Here is an 8609-nt window from a genome sequence, read left to right on the forward strand (position 1 = left end):
TTTGCACAGGCGAAGACTGCTTTTGTCAGGATAGCTGATACTTGCTGTCCCCCTTCAAATTAGCCCGCCATTGTTGGCTCCCTTCCCGCTCAATATTTGGGGAGAGGACCAGGGCCTCTATAAATAAGACTAGTCACCCCGAGAGGATAGAGGATGGAGAGGATAGAGGATCGAGAGGATAGAGTATCGAGGACCGAGAACCAGCCACCCACATAGCAAGGGGGTTCGGTCGGTTGAAAGAAAGAGAGAGAGAGAGAGAGAGAGAGAGAGAGAGAGAGAGAAAGAGAGAAAGGTGACTGAACTCCTCCGAGTAGTTCATCGCCCTAGCCAAGAACAGACCCTCGCGAGGCTGTTCTTCCTTGTATTGTTCATCATCATCAGCCCAAGAGGCAATCCACCACAGCACACACTGGAGTAGGGTATTACACCACAACGGGGGCCCAAACCAGTATAAACCCTGTGTCTCTTGTGTTGTTCTTTTCTTAGTTTAGATCCTAGCATGGCGGAGGGGTGCAGGTAGGTAGGAGGCGAAATCTCCGCGCGCACCCCAGTGTTCGAACCTCAAGGGTCTGCCGGAACCCGAAATCCGACATTTGGCGCGCCAGGTAGGGGGTGCGCCGGAATTCGTCTTCCACCGCCCCGTTCTCCTCCGACCGTCACGCCCATGTCTGACGCTCGCCGGGCCCGCGCCGAGCGCCAGGCCGCACTCGCTTCCCGCGTCGTCCAGACGGCCCCTGTCGGCGGGCATCCACGCCATTCCCCGTCACCTGTCGCCAACGCCGCCACCGGCCCGGTGGGGGATGGGCAGCAAGCATCATCCCGGCATCTGTCCGTGCGGCAAGGCGGCCGCATCGCAATTCCCATGCTCACCCCAGCTGGTTCTTCGCCCCGCGCGCTCCGCGCGCCCATGGAGCCCCGCAACCTCTCCCCCGTCTATCGCGCTGCGTCAACACCCCCGGTCGTCGCGACCCTCTTGGGCGGCTCGCAGGCGCCACCCACAAGTCACCACGTCAACCGTTCATCCGCCGGGTCAGCGCCGCTTCCACGCGGCAGGGGGCTCCCCTGGATCGGGCGGTGCCCGAGACCGGCCTGACCTTCATCTCGGAGGACCACCCCTCCAACTCGGCCTGCTCGGGTGCGCTCCCCATGCTGTGCACCCCCACCATCTGCTAGGTGGCCGTCACCAGAACCCTCATTGATGGCGGCGCGGGCCTCAGCATGCTCTCGGTCGAGGCCTTCAATCTCCTCTGCATACCCCAAGAACGGCTGCGACCCAGCCGGCCCTTCTCAGGCGTTGGGGGCAGATCATCCAGCTCCTTGGGACAGATCCGGCTCCCAGTAACCTTCGGCACCTACGACAACTTCCGCACGGAGCTGGTCGACTTCGACATCGCCCCCATCGGTCTCCCCTACAACGCCATCCTCGGCTACCCAGCGCTGGCTCAGTTCATGGCAGTGACGCACCCGGCGTACAACCTCATGAAGATTCCCGGGAGCAGCGGTGTCCTCACCATGCACGGGGACACCGGGGACGCTCTGCGGGTGCTCAAGCTCGTCTTCAAGACAGCGGCGTCGGCACAACCCGCCGACTTGGAGGCCCCCGAGCCCAAGGGAGCTGCGCCCGCCAAGAAGAAGCAGTTGTTCACCCAAGACAAGGCAGAAACCAAGCAGATACCCATCGATGAGGACGGGTCCTCCAACGCCACTTTCACCATAGGCGCCCACCTCAAACCCCAGCAGGAAGAGGCCCTGGTCGGGTTCCTGCGTGCAAACAAGAAGGTATTCGCTTGGGAGCCAGACCAGTTGGCAGGGATCCCCAGGAGTGTAATTGAGCATCACCTCAACGTGTTCCCCAACGTGCGCCCTGTGAAGCAGAAGGCCAGGCGGCAGTCCACATAAAAGCAGGCCTTCATCATCCAAGAGACCCGCAAATTAGAGGCCGCTGGGGTCATTCGTGAGGTCCGATACCCAGATTGGTTGGCCAACCCTGTCGTTGTGCCAAAGAAGGGAGGGAAGGAGCGCATGTGTGTCGACTTCACCAACCTCAACAAAGCATGCTCGCAAGATCCGTTCCCGCTCCCCCGCATCGACCAGATCGTCGATTCCACTGCGGAATGCGACTTGTTATGCTTCCTGGATGCCTTCTCTAGGTATCACCAGATCAAGATGGCAGTAGAAGACGTCGAGAAGACAGCCTTCCTAACCCCGTGTGGGGTGTACTGCTACACATGCATGCCATTCGGGCTGCGTAACGCAGGGGCGACCTTTCAGCGGCTGATGCACATCACCCTGGGCCCGCAGCTCGGGAAGAATGTCGAAGCATACGTCGATGACATCGTGGTAAAATCTCGGGAGGCCAGGACCTTGATACAAGACCTGGAGGAAACCTTCGCGAGCCTCAACGCAGTGAACCTACGGCTCAACCCAGAGAAGTGTGTGTTCGGAGTCCCCTCGGGCAAGCTCTTGGGTTTCCTCGTGTCCCACCGAGGCATCGAGGCTAACCCGGAGAAGGTCAAGGCAGTGGAAGACATGAGCCCGGCAAAGACCCTCAGAGAAATGCAGAAGCTCACGGGGCGCGTGACCGCGCTAGGGCGCTTCATCTCCAAGTTGGGGGAGCGAGCACTGCCTTTCTTCCAGCTAATGAAGAAAAAGGGGCCCTTCGAGTGGACTGAAGAGGCCGACAAGGCATTCCAGGATCTCAAGAGATACCTGACCAGTCCACCGGTCATGGTGGCTCCGCGCCCTCAAGAGCCCCTGGTGCATTACCTCGCCGCCACTCCCTACTCCGCCAGCGCAGCCTTGGTGGCAGTCAGAGAGGAGCGTCGAATCAAAACCGCAGCAGCGGCCCGAGACGAGGCGGAACAGGAACGGGGAAGGCCCACAGAAACCGCTACAGCGGCTGAGGAGGATCAGCCACCGCAGAGGGGCGCACTGGAAGCAGAAGAGGCCCCACTCCCAGATGGCCAGTCTCAGGAGTCCTCATTGCCTCAAGAGGCGCCAAGGTCACCGAAGGGAGCCACCAGCACTGACGCACTCCACCTCGTTGAGCACCCAGTGTATTTCGCCAGCACGGTGTTGCGGGATGCAAGGGCACGGTACCCCATGCCTCAGAAACTCCTCCTCGCGCTGCTGGTGGACTCGCGCAAGCTGCGGCACTATTTTCAGGGTCACCCTATCAAGGTCGTCTCGTCATACCCCCTGGAGAGAGTGCTCAGGAGCCCCAATTCAGCTGGAAGGGTCGCCGAGTGGAACATAGAGCTGCAAGCGTTTCAGCTCGAATTTAGCACAACCAGAGTCATCAAGGGAGCAGCGTTGGCGGATTTTGTGGCAGAATGGACGGAGGCGCCAGGCCTCAAGGCCGATGAGGATCGGTCCCTGTCCCCGGGAAGCAAGGCGCCAGAAGGCTGGGTCATGTACTTCGATGGGGCATTCTCCAGGCACGGCGCTGGGGCTGGGGCGGTGCTTATATCGCCCACTCAGGACAAGCTCTATTACGCCGTGCAGCTCTGTTTCCAGCAAGGTGAAAAGGTCTCCAACAACATAGCGGAGTATGAAGGTCTAATAACGGTCTTGAAGGCCGCGGCTACCCTGGGGGTGAAATGCCTCACCATCAAGGGCGATTCGCAGCTTCTTGTCAACTTCTCCAACAAGGTGTACGAGCCGAAGGATGAGCACATGGAAGCCTACCTTGCGGAGGTCCGCAGGATGGGGAAGCAGTTCTGGGGGTTGGAGTTGCAGCATGTGCCCCGTGGCACCAATCAGGAAGCCAATGACATCGCCAAACGTGCGTCTAGGCGGTTACCTCAGGAGCCTGGCGTTTTCGAGGAGTAGCTCTTCAAGCCTTCAGCCCTGCCGTCATTATCAAACACGGCTCAGCCCCGGGAGGAGCTCCCCCAGCCTCCTGCCTCAGGAGCTCCGGCCTGTGGCCTGGCCTCGGGAGCACGCCTACTCCTAACGATGGAACCTCGGGAGGGATGTTGGATCACGGAGCTCCGGAGCTACTTAACGCAAGGGACCCTGTCGGAGAAAGAGGAGGAAGCAGAGCGAGTGGCATGCCAGGCCACGGCATACTACATCAAAGATGGAGAGCTCTACCGGAAGCGACCAAACGATGTATCCTTGCGCTGCATCTCCAGGGAGCAAGGGAAGGAACTACTGGAAGATATACACGGCGGAGACTGCGGACATCATTCATCATCACGGACCCTCGTCGGCAAGGCCTTCCGCAGTGGGTTCTATTGGCCCACCGCGCTGAATGACGCCGTGGAACTGGTGAAAGCTTGTGAAGCCTGCCAGTTCCACGCCAAGCAGATCCATCAGCCAGCAGGGGGCTTACAGACTATCCCCCTCTCGTGGCCATTCGCAGTCTGGGGGCTGGACATCTTGGGCCCGTTTCCTCGGGCGCCAGGGGGCTACCGCTACCTTTACGTTGCCGTGGACAAGTTCACCAAGTGGGCTGAAGTAGACGCTGTCCGCACCATTCCTGCGGGTTCCGCGGTCAAGTTCATCAAGGGCATCGTGAGCCGGTTCGGGGTGCTGAATCGCATCATCACGGACAACGGTTCGCAGTTCACCAGTAACCTGTTCAAAACATACTGTGCTAACCTTAGAACACAGGTACGCTACACTTCAGTGGCGCACCCCCGAAGCAACGGCCAGGCCGAGTGGGCAAACGCGGAGGTCCTGAGGGGCCTCAAGACCAGGACGTTCAAGAAGAAGCTGGAGGCCTACGGCAGAGGTTGGTACGACGAGCTTCAGTCCGTGTTGTGGTCCATCCGCACCACTGCGACCAAGCCGACTGGAGAGACCCCGTTCTTCCTGGTCTACGGAGCGGAAGCGGTCCTCCCTCACGAGGTGAGACGTCGCTCCGTGCGGGTCCTGGCGTTCGACGAGGCGCAACAGGACGCCATGCGGGGGATGGACCTCGTGCTGGGGGAGGAGCGTCGCCGAGAAGCCGCGCTGCGAGCGGCGAGGTACCAACAGGCGCTGCGGCGATATCACTGCCGCAACATCCGCCCCAGGACTCTCGAGGTAGGAGACCTCGTGCTCAGGCGGGTTCTCTCCAGGGAGGGACTGCACAAGCTCTCTCCCATGTGGGAGGGCCCGTTCAAGGTTGTTCATGTTTCCAGGCCCGGCTCCGCGTGCTTGGAGACTCAGGAGGGAGTGCCGGTTCAGAATGCATGGAACATCCAGCACCTCTAGAGGTTCTACCCCTAAAAAGGCCTAGAGCCTGTGAAGCAAGGCGAGTGCCTGTGAAGCTATTGCATTTTGGAAAAGGCCCAGAGCCTGTGAAGCAAGGCGAGTGCCTATGAAGCTATCGCGTTTTGGAAAAGGCCCAAAGCCTGTGAAGCAAGGCGAGTGTCTGTGAAGCTATCGCGTTTTGGAAAAGGCCTAGAGCCTGTGAAGCAAGGCGAGTGCCTGTGAAGCTATCGCACTTCGGAAAAGGCCCGGAGCCTGTGAAGCAAGGCGAGTGCCTGTGAAGCTATCGCGTTTTGGAAAAGGCCCAGAGCCTGTGAAGCAAGGCGAGTGCCTATGAAGCTATCGCGTTTTGGAAAAGGCCCAGAGCCTGTGAAGCAAGGCGAGTGCCTGTGAAGCTATCGCGCTTCGGAAAAGGCCCGGAGCCTGTGAAGAAGGCCAACGCCTGTGAAGCTCGCCGACCATGACACTCTCACGTAATAATGAGTTGGGGTTGTACACGCCCCGGAGTCTCAGGAGTGCCGGCCTCAGGCCCTGGGGCTCCCTCCCATGCCCAGTGGCAGCACTTAGCTCCGCGCTGGTGAGAAGACGTCGAAGACTAGATTAGGTGCCGGACGCGACTTTTCATTTGCTTTCCGCAGTTGGCTTGTTGCTTCTCATTCGAAGTTTTATTGAAGTTGTTGCCGTCTTTGGCTTACGGTTCTTCGACCTTTCATTCTCCTGCCTCGATTTCTCTGGTGCAAAGCCTCGCGAGGGGGGGCAGCCAGGCGCCCTCGCGAGAGTCCATATCCTAGTCATTCAAAGGGTTCGTGACCTGGGCCCCTTGCAGGAGCACCCCTCCAGTCCGTGCCCCTCAGGCACCGCGACACAGACGCAGGGCCTGGGTCAGTCGCCCCCACGGCTAGGGCCGGGAACCATCCATGCGTGGGCACGTAGCCGGAAGGTAGGATAAAGAAAGCAAAATGATGATTAACAGCAATAACCCATACACGCCCCCGCGGGGCACCACACTACTGTCCTTGTTACGCAGGAAAAAGGAAAAGGAAGAACAAATCTGGTGCAGCTCGCCTCGCACCGGCCCGCAGGGAAGCCTGAGCTGCCTCCGGAGCTCAGGCGGACTCCCTCTCACGCTTCACCAGGGCGTGACGGTGGGCGGACACGCTACCACCTCCCAAGCAGATGTGACGGCGTGGAGGCTGACCACGGCCACCGCTAGAAGAGTCGCCGCCTGAAGAAGAACTGGAGAAGCTTGAGGAACCCTGAGCGCCGCCGGCCATGCGAGCGCTGCCCTCTCCATCATCACCGGAGCCGGGTTCCCAGCCGCGGTCATCACCCTCGGGGCAGCACCCTGCACGGCGACCATCTTCCCCAAACACCCTCATGTAGAGGGTGGCATCACCGTCGAACTTGAAGTGTAGGGTGCACCGACAGCCCAGGCCGCGCGCGCGGGCAAACGACTGCCAACCGCGGGCCAGGGCCAGACTCCCGGCTGCGGAGATCTCCAGTGAAACCCATGAGGCCCGGCTGCAGCAGCCGTCGGCCTGAAGCCAGAGGCCGCCCGGGGCGCCGGCCAGGAGCTCACCGAGGAGGAAGCAAGGAAGAGGAAGCCGGGTGCTAGTCGGCTCCGCCGACCACACGACGAACTCCGGCAGCACCTCGGCAGCGCAGAAGCGCGGCATGGGGGGACGCGCAGCCAGAGCACACCCCCTGGTCGCACTAATCCGGCCGCCACCGTGCTGGAAAGCGTCTGCGCAGCCGCTGGGAGCTGCCGTGGTGGCCACAGGATGTTTGCGGGGGCGCCCTCGGCCGCGCTTGGGCGGAGGAGAGGCACGCCCAGCCTGGCAAGCCTTCCCCTTCTCCGCGGCCGAGAACCTCCACGACGGGGCCATGAAGAAGAAGGAGAAACGAGGGGAGATAAAACTGGAAGGACGCGCGTCGATCAGTACTTATAGCTGGCGAGGGCCAACCGACGGCCCCCACGATCGCAGGTAATCATGACCCTTTTTTTGCATGCAGGGACCTGTCCAATCCGTGCAGTTGCCGAGGCGTCGTGGGGAAGTGGAGACGCCCACGTCCAATCAACCGCCACGCGGTGCCCAAGGCCGCAGGCTGTTAGGGCCCGTGGCGCTTCGCTCTTGCCCTTTCGCCTCCCTGCACAGCCATGTCTGGGCGCGCCTTGGGCCCGGGGGCTACTGTCGGCGTTCTGGGAACAGGGGTCCCCAGACTTGCCTGCCTGCGGCCTGCGGCATGGCTCAAAGGGGGGCCCAGCATGGCCCATCTTCACCAACACAAACCCAAGACCCTCGCGAGGGGCCAAGCCTCGCAGGGCGGACGACGCGGAGCTTCCTCAGGCACGGCCTCATCAGGCTGGCTCACAAGGGGGCGGAGAGATCAAGGCGGGGTACCTCACGAGGTGCCCATGGCGCAAGCCATGACGACTCAGGGCGCCAGGCGGGTGCTAGCCCGCGCAACGTCCTCCTTTCCTCTTTGGTGCAAAGGGGGCAAGCACAGCCGCGGAGTACCGAAGCATCAGGCAAAGGCTGCCATTTCGGTGCAACGAGACCAAGACCAGGAGGACTAAGAGACGGAGGTCACCATGGAGCCCAAGACGGCGTCATCACCAGAGCTTTGCACGGGCGAAGACTGCTTTTGTTAGGATAGCTGATACTTGCTGTCCCCCTTGAAATTAGCCCGCCATTGTTGGCTCCCTTCCCGCTCAATATTTGGGGGGAGGACCAGGGCCTCTATAAATAGGACTAGTCACCCCGAGAGGATAGAGGATCGAGAGGATAGAGTATCGAGGACCGAGAACCAGCCACCCACATAGCAAGGGGGTTCGGTCGGTTGAAAGAAAAAAAGAGAGAGAGAGAGAGAGAGAGAGAGAAAGGTGACTGAACTCCTCCGAGCAATTCATCGCCCTAGCCAAGAACAGACCCTCGCGAGGCTGTTCTTCCTTGTATTGTTCATCATCATCAGCCCAAGAGGCAATCCACCACACCACACACTGGAGTAGGGTATTACACCACAACGGTGGCCCGAACCAGTATAAACCCTTTGTCTCTTGTGTTGTTCTTTTCTTAGTTTAGATCCTAGCATGGCGGAGGGGTGCAGGTAGGTAGAAGGTGAAATCTCCGCGCGCACCCCAGTGTTCGAACCTCAAGGGTCTGCCGGAACCCGAAATCCGAGAGCACCTGTGCATCTTGCCACGTGCCAAAGGACCACAGGCGTCTCAATTGCCTCAGGAGCTTCAGCTAGTTCCTCAGCTACACCAAATTCTTCAACAGGACCCTCTCTGCTGAAGACAAAGTCCACTGCTGGACGAGGTCCTCGCCCTAGTCCTTAGAAGAAGCAGGTCGCCTTCCAAGTGCCGTCTGAAGAAGACGAGGCTGATGATGAAGAACTTGTTGAAATCA

Source organism: Triticum urartu, chromosome 7A (genome assembly GCF_056163025.1).
Source record: "Triticum urartu cultivar PI428250 chromosome 7A, HENAU_Tu73, whole genome shotgun sequence".
NCBI lineage: Eukaryota > Viridiplantae > Streptophyta > Magnoliopsida > Poales > Poaceae > Triticum > Triticum urartu.